This window comes from Bombus flavifrons, chromosome 8, assembly GCF_040668555.2.
Source record: "Bombus flavifrons isolate JBK064 chromosome 8, iyBomFlav1_principal, whole genome shotgun sequence".
NCBI lineage: Eukaryota > Metazoa > Arthropoda > Insecta > Hymenoptera > Apidae > Bombus > Bombus flavifrons.
Genome location: NC_138449.1, coordinates 15,232,635 through 15,247,789, shown reverse-complemented (window position 1 = coordinate 15,247,789; position 15,155 = coordinate 15,232,635). Strand labels below are relative to the sequence as shown.

Sequence of the window (15,155 nt, the reverse complement as noted above, 5' to 3'; positions counted from 1 at the left end):
TCAGCCCGCCATTACACCGTCATTTTACGCTCATCGCACTGTCATCGTTCATTCTTCTCACAACTTCACGGTGTATTTATTTATATATGAAACTAGCACTTTTTATGTTTCTTTTAGCTTAAGGTAATGAATGTAATTGTATAGGTGCAGCATTTGTTTATGGAATGTTAATACAGTTACTCTGTAATTTTTTTCATGCTGTAATTAAAGTATTCTCATTAATTCCCATCTCCCCCCTTTTTTATTTATCCCTGGATATCACCAAGAAATTCTACGAGTTCTATGTACATATAGACACTTATGTATTTGTGTATATGTAAAATAACGTCTTTCGTTCGCAATATTGCTATTAGAAAAGTATTCAAAATAGCGTCTCGTGGAAATTTTAATTGTTTCGCTATTCGGTATCGCTATTTTATTTTCTTATCTTTTATTTTCTTTTTTTTTTTTTTTTTAATTAATTGCTCGATCGTAAGTTTTGATCCGCTTTCGATAGATAAATTGTCGGTTCCTTTTTTCTTTATATCACATGTACGTAGACCACTTGGCGTGCCTAAAATAAACGCATTAAAATAAAGTCGGACGTGAGCTAAAAATACGACAGTGTTACGCGGAGTGTTCTTGTCTGCAGATATTCTCGTTCTTACTCCTCGATGATCATGTTTTCTAAATAATTCTTTCGTCTTCGTTTTCACCGACATCATGCAGGTGCAGCTATACTGAAATCGAGATAATCGAAGACCCAATCATCGGATAATCAATGTGGTCTTTCGCGTAAAAAGCCAGTGATTAACGTAGTGCCATCATTAACACAGACGCGTTAAATTTTGCTACCACGACCCAGTGGAATCCACTGTTACTTACGCCATTGCTTTCAGTCCTGTTGTGCAATAGGCTTTTTGGACAATGCGACGCAATAAAATCTGCCATTATATCTGGTTGAAACTTGAAATCTAAATGTCAAGATATGCAGTAGCAAAGTAGCAAAATTTAATAGCTTTATTGTCAGAGCTTCAGTCACATCATCCATAAAAATAAACTACATACATACAATGATCAACGTATATTTAACACTTAATTGCTAGAGTGCGATTAAAAATATAATACTGCTAGATAACACAATTAGAAATATATTAATTTTTTACTGTGGCTCCTAATAAAACGTTTAAATATGAAATTGTACGTTACACTACATAATTAAACATTTTTCAAATATCTAGCAGAATAATGTTCATAACATAGTTAAGGGTTGAAAGACAGTTCTATCATTATACGAGAAAAAATAGATAAAATTTACGATGAAAGATTATTTAGAAAAACATTGCAGCAGTCGAAGAACCAGCATGCAGGATGATCACACAGGTATCTTGAACCAGAATCGTTTCTTAAATTTTCCAGGAGGTTTGCGATGAAGAGGCGCAAGCGGACGAAACGTCAGACCGAGATGATGCCACCCTCGATCAGGCACCCTCCATTCATTCGTCCCTGGAAACTAGTATGCCATCTTTAGCCGATGTTTCTCTGCAAACAGGACAAAGTCTGTTAGCGAACATAGTCGAGAAACCACAACAACTGACCAAACAAACGTCGACAAATAAAATGCCAGTTTCAACAGAATGTCACTCTTTGACCACGCAAACCATGGACATAGCACACCCAAACATCGAAAACATTCAAACCCAAGAAACGATAAAGATTCTAAAAACCACAGAAGGTGATCACGATGTGATCGAGATAGCCACGAAGAACGTACCTTCCGCTTCCGCTCAGGAAACCGATCAGGAACATGCCGAAGCGACAGCAGAGGACATCGTTGTTGATATGAAATATCAAGATCCCACGAACACTGACAATACCACCAGTGAGTTAAATATCGTTCACGCTGCTCCACAATCATTCGAAACTGTCCTGGTCGAACCAGATGACGTGACCACCGAAGTGGTAGTAGACGAAGATGGTTCGAAGAGGATAATAGTAAGAAAATTGAGACGAACCACGATGACTAGTAGACAAACCACTCAACAACACTTGTCATCCATGTCCACGGCGATTGGAGACGCGCCATCCGTGGTGCAAGCTTTCTCAGAGGCCACCATGAAGGATCAACAGGTCACGGTGACTACTACGAAGCCAGATGGTACGATAGAAACCACGACGAAACAAATCCATGGCGGAAAAGTAACTACTGGCACCCCTCATAAAGATGTAAAGGTGGAGGAATACGAATTGGCGCCGCAGTATACGCACATGGTGACCCAAGGTCACGTTCGAGACATCAGTCCACAACCTTTCGAGGAGGGACTGTTGATGGAAAGTGGAGAATATCGGGCGCAAACGTCGAGCGTGCACGCTGTGGTACAGCAAGTTACTAGAAGAGTGATTCGAAAGACTAGGAGGATTATCAGGAAAGTTACGATTGTGGACGGTAAAGAGACTACTACCGAGGAGATCATAGAAGAGCCCGAAGAAGTGGAGATCGATGAGAAGAATATTCCGCATATTAGCATCAACGTTGTTAAACAAGAGGAACAGAGACAGTTTCGAAGCGATGGAGCTACAGGCGAAGAGAAGACACCAGAACGCGTTTTGGTTGAAGAAGTCACTGATAAAGAAGAGAAAGATTTGAAAGTAGAAAAGATCGTAACCGATGACACACCCATGCAAGGACCGTTCTTTGGAGCATTCGCCAAAGACATGCACCCCAGCACGGTATATATAGAACCAGAACCATTCGAAGAAAAGCCATTAATTGATATCAAAAAAGATGTTCCAGTGACCGAGAAGAAGGAAGAGAAAGTTGTAGACGTAGCTATTCCAACAGAGAAAACTTTGGAGAGTGAAATGGAACCTTCGATAGTGGATATTCGAAAGGAACAATCTCCACGAACTCCCGAAGAATCTTTATCACAAATTCACCTTGATGACAAGAGCTCAAAATTGGAATTTGTTGAAAAGAAACCTGAACTAGTGGACAAGTACGAGCAGGAGCACTTCCTGGTCGAGGTAAAAGATAAAAAGTTGCTTCCGTTAACCAGCCAGGCGTTCATCGATGCTGAAGTATCTGCTGCATTGCAGAGTCCAATCGGAGAGATCAAGATACACGAGACACAGATACAGCAAGAGTTAGCGAAGTCTTCGATCGAGTCGATCGTATCGGACGACATCACTAAAGCGACCTGTAAGTCTGTCGATGCACCAGTAAGCAGAGAAACACCCGGTATCGAGCTAGAAGGTCGCACGGTAGATGTAGAAAAGCACGATGACACTATAGGCACCGTAGATGTACTAGAGGAAAAGCCATCGATCGAAACGGCGACAGCAGGAGCACCAGAATCGTCGGTAGAATTTGCATCAACGGAACTACAAAAGATAGTTGACGTTTCAGAAGTGCAACCTACACAGATCGAAGGGGCAGTTTCGACGATTCCATCGACGGTGTGCGAGAGGCACGACGAACCGGAAATTTTACCTATACACGTGAAACAGCAGATAGTGAAGAACTCGTTCATTCCGGAGATCGATTACTCGGTCGACGACTACATGGACGAAGCACTGAAACCGGAATACAAACCGATCTTCCATAAAGTGGAGATATCTCTGGCTGTGAAGAAGGACGGTGAAGAGATGCAGCCTACGGTGGAGGTGAAGAGTCAGGCTGAACCGGAAGCAGCTCCTCATCGTATAGTGAAAGAAGACGTCAACATCAGTTTACCCGCAGACAAGGAGAGCAAATTAGTTATTCACGACAAGATTGTACAAACTTCTCCACCGGTTGCTGAGCCTACGATTGTCAGCTTGGACAAGTATGTCGGTCTCTCAGAAAGAACAATGATTACCTCGGATAAGTTTACTATTACATCGGAGAAAGAGGATACTGACAAGTCTGTTATCTGTTCGGAAAAGGAAGGAACTTCTGATAATGTGATTACGTCAGAGAAAGAAGACGAGTACCAGACTGAACCTGCGATAGAACCTGAAGAAGAAAAACTTGTACCGTTGGTTGAGAAGATCGAAGAAGAGGTGAAGTCACCTTTGTCGTCCATGGAGACAAAATCAAGCGCTTCTTTGGTATCCAATATTGCAGAGTCTATAGAGATCGACGTCGCATTATCTGATTCTTCGAAACATATCAGCGAAGCGCCACAGCCTGATATTACGAAGATGTTGGAATCCAGGGAGCTAGAGACGTTGCCGAAAGACGAAACATCGGAAGGAGAAGACGGTTATGAGGCGGACAGAACGATGATATCGACGACAACGCCGGATGACGAGAGTGCGATGAGGATGAAAAAGAAGAAGAAGAGGAAGCAGAGAATACGAAGCTTCAAGGACGAAGAGCAAACGGAATTCCCAGAGACTAGCTCTGACGATGAAGAATTCACGGATGATCTGGCGCCGATGGAGAGCGAATATGCGAAAGCTACGAAGAAGAAAAAGAAGAAAAAGAAGCGTGCAGACGTTGACGTAGGTAAAGACAAAGCTCCAGCTGTCACATCGAACGAGGCAGACACACAGACTGTTCCTCAAGCGTCCAACGTTTCTGTTGCTACGTCGCCAAAGCAAAAAGAGATATCAGAAATATATATTCAAACCTCGCCGCATTTATTAGAGGAGACCAAGACACCAGAAATCCTAAAAGTTCACGAAGAAGCGCAAACTTCTTCAATTTCGCTCGAAGATTCGGAAACGATTGAAACACCGAAAATGGCGGAAATTCACGCAGAGATGCAAACGTCTCCGTTGTCTGTTTTGGACTTTAGCATGCAAACTACACCAGAAAAGGAACCTGAAAAATCGATTACGCAACACTCTGAAATGCAAATGTCTCCGTTACCCGCTTCAGATTTTGGCGCTCAGGCTGTTACCGAAGAGCCACCTCAGATAGAAGAAACGAGCACTCAAACGATAGAATCTCCTGTGAAGAGAATGGAAGAGTATGCTGTTCAAACTAGTCCGATCGAAGATACTACAGAAGCCACCGTTCCAATCGAAACTGTAGAAATTCAGGTTCAAACCGTAGCAACGGATGTAGTTTCTATCGAGGCACAAACGTCGCCAACTGCGCCATCAATGGAGATGGAGACACAAACAGCAGAAAAAATGGTTGTCGCTGTCGAACAGCAGACCACTCCACCGCCAATTGAAGAGAAGATTTTAGCTGGAATAGCTACTCAAACTGTGACTCCTGAAGCACCTAAGACCATAGAAACAGAAGCACAAACTAGCAAGCCAACCAGTCCAGAAATAGTTACGTTGGACTTCAATATCCAAGCGGATTTGATAGAACATCCTTCTGTCGAGATAATGGAAACGCAAACGACCCCAGGAGAGAGTCCGCGGCAGGCAGACACTCAAGAAACCGAATCACAGACGATGTTGGCCGAGCCAACTCAAGATATCATGATACAGACCAGTCCAGTTACATTTTCCCCTGAAAAAGTCGAGGTTTGCGAACTGTCTTCTCAGACCAGTTTAGAAGAGAAGAAACAATCGATGGATGAACAGTCTCAGACTGTCACGCCGGAGAAGATAAAGACGTTGGACACCTCAGTACAAATAAAGACGTGCGAATTGTTGGCACAAGTTGAGGAAAGTGTACAAATCATTCCCGAAACTCGCGAAGATGGCGCGCAAACGAGCGTCGAAGAAGAGAAACCGTTGTTGGTGACGGCTTCACAGCAAACAAACGATGTATTACTAGTACCTCGAGAAGAAAAGGAGGTGGTTAAAGATGAAGAAGGCAATGTGATAGAGGCCACGATGGACGTGGTAGATGCAGAGGTAAAGATGCCTCTAAAACTTACAGAAATTCCAGTAGCACCTGATGTACAAGTACAAGAATATAAAGAATACCTGGATACGAAGATTGAGGAAGTAACAGAACCAGAATCTGTTATGAAAGAAACTATTCAAGAGGAATTCAAGGACGAAGAGAATCTCTCTGAAAAGATAGAGAAATCAGAAATTGAGGAATCGGTAGCACGTTCGAAGGAAGACACCGAAACTACGGATGCTGAATTTAAAATCCGTTTGCAGGCAACCATAGAATTCCCAACTAGCGACACTACTACCGATACTGCGAGTAAATTCACTGATAGTTCGCAAGATACGACTATTACAGAGGATTTAAGCTCTGCAGGAAAGATAGACGACAGCGTTGGAAGGAGGCAGAAACGGAAGAGGAGACACAAGACCAACGAAACGCCCGCAACGACTGAAAAGGATCTGGAATCCATATTTGGGCAACCTGTAGAATCGCGAGATGTGTCTCTAAGATTGTCTTATTCCGATGTTACCAAGAAAAACGTGGGCAAAGAAAAGTCTGCCTCTGGTGAACCTGGTTTCTTCGAAAGAGGCTTTGACGAAGACGATACTAAAATTGTCCCGGACGAAAAGGTAGACGAAGAAATTATACAAAGCACATCATTGACAATGATTGAACCAATAGCAATTAAAGACGCGCCAGATGTGTGGACGTTAGTCAAAGACGAAGCGGAAGGTCAACAGGCGTCAATTGTACCACATATGCCTTCACCTGAACCAATGGACACGACCGAAGAACCATTTTCTCCTGTAGAATCAATAGAAATTTTACAGGAAGATGACCGGCCACGAATCAAAACTTATGCGGATATCATCAGTGAATCTTCGAAAAAACCAGGAAGGGATCAACCTTCGTGGGAATTGTCCCATCACGCGATACCACAGAAGGGCGCGAGTTCGAAAGCTTTCTTGTTAGCTGAAACAACAGAATACGAACCTCAACATCAGATCACGCAGAGCAGTCAAACAACCAAAGCGATCTCTGATCGAATGCAGAGCCTTCGAAACGCTAAACAACCGAGTCATCTAGGAAACATTCTTCATATAGCTCATCTGGATAAAGTGGCAAATGAGAAACTAGCTGAGGAACGAGCTGCAGACGTGAGGAAGGAACTATCTCACTTGAGGGACGCTGCTCAAGAAAAAGACGCGATCGCCGTGGAAGAAACTCTGGTTGTCATCGTAGATACGATTTCCACTTGGTTGGAGACCATCGAATACAGAATTTTCTTGAGCAAAGAGTGTCCTACTGGTCCCTCTCACGATGATAAAACTTACGTTGAACTGAAGGACGAAGTGGAAAATGTAGAAGAGAATATTCAGGAGCTTAATAATATTTGGAAATTAGTGGAGACCAGTTATCCAGGGGAAGATAGGAAGAACTTGCAGGAATGTTTGAATGCTCTCATGACTCAGGTTAAGATGATCGAAGACGCGACCGATGATGGAGAGAAACAACTTACGAGTGAGCTCGCTAGGTGGGATGAATTTGTGAATGGAGTGAACAATATGTACAGGTGAGATGTTTATTCAATGTCAATAGTACCCTTTATCCTTTCTAATTTTTATCCAAAGTTTAAAGTTCTTCTATTTTCTTTTATTTTAATAGATTAGTCGAAGAACAACGAAAACTGCTGAACGAAATCATTGAGCTCGAAGCATCCACAAAATGGAAGCTACAAGAGCTGGACAAACTGGAAAATATGAACCGGTGTCACATGTGGAAGACCGCAACATTGCTCACCACTTCACACGAATTACTACGCGATTATCCTGGAAAACATATTCCAGAAGAGACCTATGCGGCTCACGAGATGACCAAAATAATCGAGCATGGAATATGCATCGAACGTGAACGTCTCCTCCAATTATTAGCCTTAGCTGAAGAGTACGAGCAGACTCTTCGAGAATTCGCTCAGATCACCGAAATCGCGGAGAATCTATTAGAGAGTCCTATCTCGGTGATGAGTTTGGAACATTTACAAGAGGAGATGCAGAAGCACAGGAAGTTCTTCGTGAATCTAAACCATTGTCGTGCAATTCTGGAGTCGCTGGAAGGAAATTTGGACCCAGAAACCAGAACTAAATATTCAGATCTTCACGAAGAATTGCATAGCAGAGCTATATCGTTGCTAGATCAGGCTGCATCTAGAGCTCAGCAAATGGCTCTGGCTGCGTCTAGGTGGATTCTTCTGGAACAAGGGGTGAAAGAGGAGAGAGGATGGCTCCAAGTTGCTCATCAACGAGTTCCTGATCTCCAGACTGTGACGTCGTCTGATTATGACCAGTACATCTCCTTATATCAGGTAAATTAATATTTTCTTCTTAAAGAATCACAGATATAAATAATATCACGTATTTTGGTTTAGTCTTGTATGAATTAATTTGAGCTGCTTTTTATGTAATGGTATCGGATATTGGATATTTAGCGTGTATTGATTTTCACTGAGGGAAGAGGATACGGCGAGTACATACGTACTTGATATTTTTCTAGTCTCTGGCAATGGACGTTGCGACACACCACGCTCGGCTTATTCAGCTTCTGAACGTGGCACGCAATCTTCAAGAATTGGTGAACATCGAAGATCCCGAAGATCGTTATGGCGAAGCCTTAGACGTTATCGTGAAGCTTCAGGATAACGTAGAGTCGTCGTTGAGGAAATTGTTGGCGTTTAGAGAAAGTTGGTGCAATCAGGAAGCACTAATGAACCGTTTGGAGAACTGGATGACGTCGGTGGAGAAGGAATTGGTCAGTATCCGCGATCCTTCAGGAGGCCATATACGCCAATTCTGGGTAAGTAACGAAAAATCGTTCGAACGATTAATATATTTCAAGAATTAAGTTAAAAAAATTGTTACAAATTCCTACAACCGACGTTCAAACGTCGAAATTCTTTACACGTCGAATATTTCCGTCTTATTAGGAATTGAAGGCGCAATATGAGGTGCACAACAACATTCGAGAAGAAGCTAACAATAGCTTCGAGCAAGCCCTGAGAATAATTCCCTTATCAGACGAGATGTTGCAAAGGCAGTTCCATCGTGAGGTTCAAGATCGTTGGAGCGACGTCTCGCAGAAAATAAACGACATTCAAGAGCAAGTAACTCGAAACATTTCCTCCGAAGACATTTCGTCTAACGAGAAGCTAAAACTCCTTGAGCGAGAACTAAACGAATTACGAATAACCGTCGATGGTTTTCACGGTGTTCTAAAGACAGAAGAAGAACTAGATCTATACATCGAACGTTTGACAGTCTTATTCGATAGGATCTGCTTGATCCAAGACGAGCTAGGTCGCCTAGGCTTGCTTCCCGTGGCAGAGAGCGAGAAGGTCGGTGTTCTACTATCTTCGGCTCGCAGAATAGAGAGTCAAATTAGCGAAGAGTTAGACGCAGCACAGTTGCTGAGAGAAAGGCTTCAGGCGATCCAGCGTGGCCTTAGCCGCGTTAGAAAAGCCCATCAACGACAATCGTCTATATTGGATCAATGCGAGGGAAGCGAACAACAGGGAAGCGAAGTAGTCGCGGCTGCTGTGGATCGATGTCAAACTGTCGCCGACGAACTGGCGATTTTATGGCAGGATATCATGGGCCTTAGACAATTATTACACACTCTACCTACAGTAATGAGAGTCTCGGTATCGCCAGTCAGCGTCGAACGAGACATTTCCAACCTTCAAGACACTCATACAGACTTAGAAGCCAGATGTTCGCGATTGTTAACGTTGTTGAAGAACAGGCTCGCTTTATGGAGAAGATTTGAGAAACAGTTGGAGATGGTACAGCAATCGGTTCAAGAGGCTGACTACATGATGGAATTGTTAACCGTGCAAGGATCTGTCGATTATGAAAGACTACTGAAAGCTACCGAAAGGCTAGAGGTAAGTTTGAACTTCTATGTCGATCGTGCAAAGGTAATCGTACGTTGTGTAAGTACGTTGTTCTTGGTTGGCTACTTACGTCACGCGAGCTAATTGTCGTTAATCAAGGAAGAATCCTAATCGAAACCGTGAGTCGATTCACGGCCCCCGATGTAACGTTTCGAGGCATCCAAGATTTACAATAACACGCCCCCGGTGCTCGTATGCTCGAACATTCCTTGAAAGTCTCTCGCGCCTCGGAATGCGTTAAAACTTGCAGAAGTTTGAATAACTAACCGAATGGTATCGACCGGCCTGCTTTCGCGCGCCCTCGACACCTCCAATCGTTCGCAATTGAAGAAACTAGTATGTAACTCTACCGTATAGAAAGCATTTCTATGAATATTCCAAAATAAGTTTCGCATAAAGGCTGGAAACCTAAAATTGGAAACTTTGTTCATCGCAAAATATATACCTATGTAATCGACTTTTCGCCGGTAACTATATGATATTTCCAAAAATAAGAAAATAAAAGATTACTTAAAATATAAGTTACTTAAAATATATTTGCTACATAGATAGTCAATCTTCGAATATTCAAATATTCAGACAATCGACTTTCAAATATTTCAAACGTAAAACTTTTAAAAGTAAGGCGAGAATTCGCAAAAATTAAAATCCACTTACCCAACGCAGATTATCGATCGATCGACGCTCTCGCTGTACATCGAACTTCGAATATTCCATTTTTCAAATCTTCCAAATTAATACAGACTGAAAATTAAAAACACGCGTTTCTAGAAATTAAAATGAAATGACGTACGGAAGCATTTCGATCGATGCTCTCACCGGAAGACGCACTTTCCTCTGCGATAACCTTCGCCACGTGCGAGGAAAGCGGCGCGATTCACAGAGCGCGCAGGCGCGTAACAAGTCTGGGATCGGTGTTATCGGAGGTCGTGTATTAGTGACACGAGTTCCGTGGTCGCGGTCGTGTCGAGCGCGCGTATTTGAACGTTCTCGTTCCTTCGTACAGTGACTGACGACATAAGTGACACGCGAGTGCGTTTCTTCTTTCTTATTAAACAATCTTCCTCATTATGGAGGTCCTCAAACATCGAACGTCACAATTTCGTTAATGTTCGCAAAATGAAACGTAAGAAATATTAAAAATGTGGCAACGCGAATCATGTGAAAAATTGGTGAAACGATCGACGCAAATGATCGTAAGAAACCGTCGAGCATACTTGTGCCCTGGACACGTCGAGTTGATTGAACGGAAGTAAGCATTGAATATTTATAAAAATGCAAAGTATCCGAACAATTGAAACTCCAGGACGTATCGAATTCTTCTTCAACTTCGTTTCACTATTACGTTAGAATATGCAATGTAGAGTTTGACTATAGTTTTAGGACACACGGGTACTTTTTATTTATATGTTGTTAGTTCTTTATTATTTATTTTTTTTTTTTCGGCATTTGATATTTTTGGATATAAGGGATGAAGTAACGGTGGAACGATAGCAGCGAACTCGTAATGTTTTGTCACTTCGTGGTGTCCCGTGTGTTGTAATCCTCTGTACAAACAAACCGAACCAGGTCGAAGAATGTAAATACAAATATGCAAAAAACGGGGATGACTCGTTATAGAAGGAACATAATTAACAGCTGTGCTCGAAAGTCGTTTTTAGTTGAAACAAACAGTGTAATACATATGTTCCGTGTCTGAATAATTAGAAACAATTAGTCGCAGATAGAAGTCCGTTAACGATTAAATGGTAATCGGCAACAGGTCGGGCCAAATGAATTGTCCTTGACGAACAACAGATATCGAGTCATCGCGAGTAAAATCCCTCATTTACATTTTTCATGTGCGACGGCGACGCGGCCTGAAATTCTTCGATTCCACGTGACATTATTTGAATTACAAAGAATAAAAGAAAATCAATTCAAGGAATAAAGAAGGACAAACGAAAAGAGAGAAATGTTTACAAAATTCAATTAAAATCTTTTTTATTATTTTTCTTACGCTAGAATTGTGAATTACAATAGTCTAATTGGAAATTTTATTGAAAAACAATGAAGAGGGAAAAGGTATTTAATAGAAAGATACAATGATTCTTTACTGCTCCTTCTTTATACTTGAACATTATAATCGATCGAGCCTAAAATATTTACTCGAAATGTAAATTATAACTTCCACTTATCAAATATTCAAATATCAAAGAAGAAAGTGCAGTAATACTCCAAAACAACGTAAGAATAAAATTCTCCCGTGGCAATGCTATAAGTAATAAAGATGATGTGAATCATAATAAGCGCGATGCACGTCGAAGTAAAAATGAAGGAAACGAGCATGCAGCAGACGCTCGCTGATCCACATTGATATAATTATATACGAGGGATGACACAGACGAGCACGGTGGCCAGGATGTATGACGCAGTGATACGGTATGTAAACTATGCCATGTGGAAAAGCACGGATTTACCTAGCTTGTAAAGGAATCGATGTTTACGATCTCAGTACGGTAACGATTGTTTCCGATTAGGTTTGTCTTCCAAAATCTTTGCCACGAATTTACAAAATTCGGACACAACGACAACAAGCGACCGCACCCAGCCGCACATTTTTGACCTCCTGTTTGTTATTCCGCGTGCGGTACACATATGGCTCTGTTTGCTATAGATGAGTCATTTTAGATAAGATTCTCTTCCTTTTTCATTAGTTTTTTAATTGGGGAAGCGAATATTTTTGCAATAGCTCGGTTTGTTTGTTAATTATTTATACAGAGATTAATATCGAGATGCTTGTGCTACAAGAACAGATAATTATTATTAATATATTCACGTATGAGAAAGGAGTTTTACAAATGAACGATACTGTGGTGTCGTAATGAACCTTTATTCAATTAAACGACACGCGAAAAATCTTCTCCGCTTAAAATTCATATTTCTTTCAAATATTTTTAATAAAAAATTGTTTTCTTCGCGTTTCAACACGACTACGTTTTCGTTATGCAATGTTCCTTCAATCGCTTTTATTTTTGACGCTCGGCTGATAACGTCATAAAACACTCGAGGAATTTTATTCTTGTCGGCTATATCATATAAAGCGGAAGCTCCAGGCCAGTCGCAACTTCCTGTTCCGTTAGTTATCGCAATACCGCGCCCACAAGAGCAGACCGGTGCATTTTAGTAACTTCCGGCTCGCGAAAAATCGACCGATCAGCTTCGTTAAAATCGACAAGTGCACCATCGGCTGCCACCGTGGCACTTGACGGCTTGAAATAGACACGAAGCGAGTCACTATTATCCGAATTAATCGCACGTTACACGAGTTTCGGGATGCTATTTTCCTGTCACGAAATTCCATTTCATTTTTCAATTAAAAAAAATAGGCATATACCAGTTCCCAAGTAGAAACATACGACTTAAAATTATTCCAGGACAAAACATTCTAAAGTGAAACTTTTTACGAGCGTTAAATTGGAACAAATTTCCCTTCATTACAGTTTCATGCGATTTGTTCACGAAACTCATAGATTCTCAGCTAAATAAAACTTACGGTAATTTTACTTCGCTTAAGTATCAGTTTAAAATAAATTCCTCGTTGAACATGAAGCGAAGAAAATTATAGAATTTGCTGAACGAATTCGAAGAAAAAGTTGCCTGGTGTAAAACGAGGTTTCGCTAGAAATGTACTGGCGGCTATTCGATTTCCGCCAAAAGGTTTCGCCGGAAAACCGTCAGCCAGGTGAACGAACTCGAGTACACGACACAAAATTAGTCCAACCACGTTCTGACCGAATTCGAGCCACACAGGCTTCGAAACGTGCTCGTAGTCTCGTGACTCAAAATTATTTATAGTGCATATTTAAAGGAAACTGGCACGTGCATTCTTCGAGCAGCAACGGCGATATACACATTGTTATGTATTCGAATGTTATAGCGATTCCAATGATATCCCACGATCGTGCGAATATCCCGCGCTCCTAATAGTATTCTTTGCGTTCGAGAAATACGAGCACTCGGGCAACCAGAATTTTCTAACGAGTTGAAACTTCTGTCGAGCCGACTTGAGCCTATACAACTTACCTTCCTTAGTTTAGATGTAAAATCTAACATTATTCCATTTTTCAAGGTATTATATTGGAATATTAAAATGTCTTCGTGTTTTCTACCTTTTAAGTATTGTTATATCATATAGGTCGTTAGGAAGTAACGATTAAATATTTGAAATTGAATTTTAAAGAACACGGACGATGGAAAGATAATGATAAAACTTCGATCTTCTTCAGTTTTAAAATGGTAAATAGGACATATTAGTTAAAGAGGGTAAAATATTTCTAATGCAGTAAATTAGATAATCCCAACTATTTTCTTTGCAAATATCTCTTTGTAAATATCCAAGAGACTAAAATATGCTAATAGAGATAACTTTATGTGGACAAAGAGAATTAGGAAACGTGTTTGAAAGGCCTTTCGAGTTAATAGCTACGACGGCCGCAATTAACCAAGAGATCATAGAGCAATACATTCATCGTTCGATTAATCGTCTCAAGAAACAATGGAACAATATGCAAAGTCTCTTCCTGTATCTATTCTTCCTGTGCTCGAGGTTATATAATGACTTGACGATTCCACGCGGTGGAAAGGAATAAAACCGAACCTTCTCGTATCGATGTAAAATATCGCGGAACGTACGTCAAAGATAATTTTAATCATTAGTAATATGCATGAAACGCGTGCAAAGTGTATTTTCCCTGCTTAGAATGTTTATCTTATATGGAGAACCCGTATACGATGAAATCACTAGCCGAACGCGGTTATCCTTGGCTACATCGTGATATATTAACATATGCCAATAGAAAATAAAGGTTATCGTAAGAAGAAGTAGCGAGTAAGAGTCAACGAAGAGACAGTTAATCGTTCGTACAAAATCAATTAAAGTTTCATTGAACCCCAGAGGTCCGATAAAAGAAGCCTTTCTGCGCCAGTTCGCTTCTTTGATCCGTATAACGAAACGAGGATAAACAAACCGATTAAAGGAACTCGACCAAATACGTTTAATCGTATTGTGTATCGCGCGATAAAAAAGGACACAGGGGTCCTATAATCCTTGGTAATTGATCTCCTGTAGAAGATAGATTTTATCCATTAGGGAACTAAAATATTTCCAATTTTTATATATTCGAACATTATTATATTATTGCATTTGTTTAAAATAATTACATACACAAATGCACATACTTCCTCTAAGTAAAAAGCATCGAACTAAGCAATGCTAAAATTTCATGAACTGTTCTAATTACACTGAACTTCTTATCAAAGAATTCCACTAAATCTTTCGTCGACTTTTTGCAAGTCCCTCCGACAATATCCGAATTCACGTCGGGAAGAGCACAGGAGAGGAAGAGAGACGAGACGCAAAAACTTGTGTATGTGTGGGTTGTGTACGAACGGAAATATTTT

General features: G+C 40.9%; 1 pseudogene; it reads left to right on the top strand.

The window, feature by feature from the left end:
* Window positions 1-15,155, top strand: part of LOC138182656 (titin-like) — a 37,055-nt pseudogene that overhangs the window by 17,467 nt on the left and 4,433 nt on the right.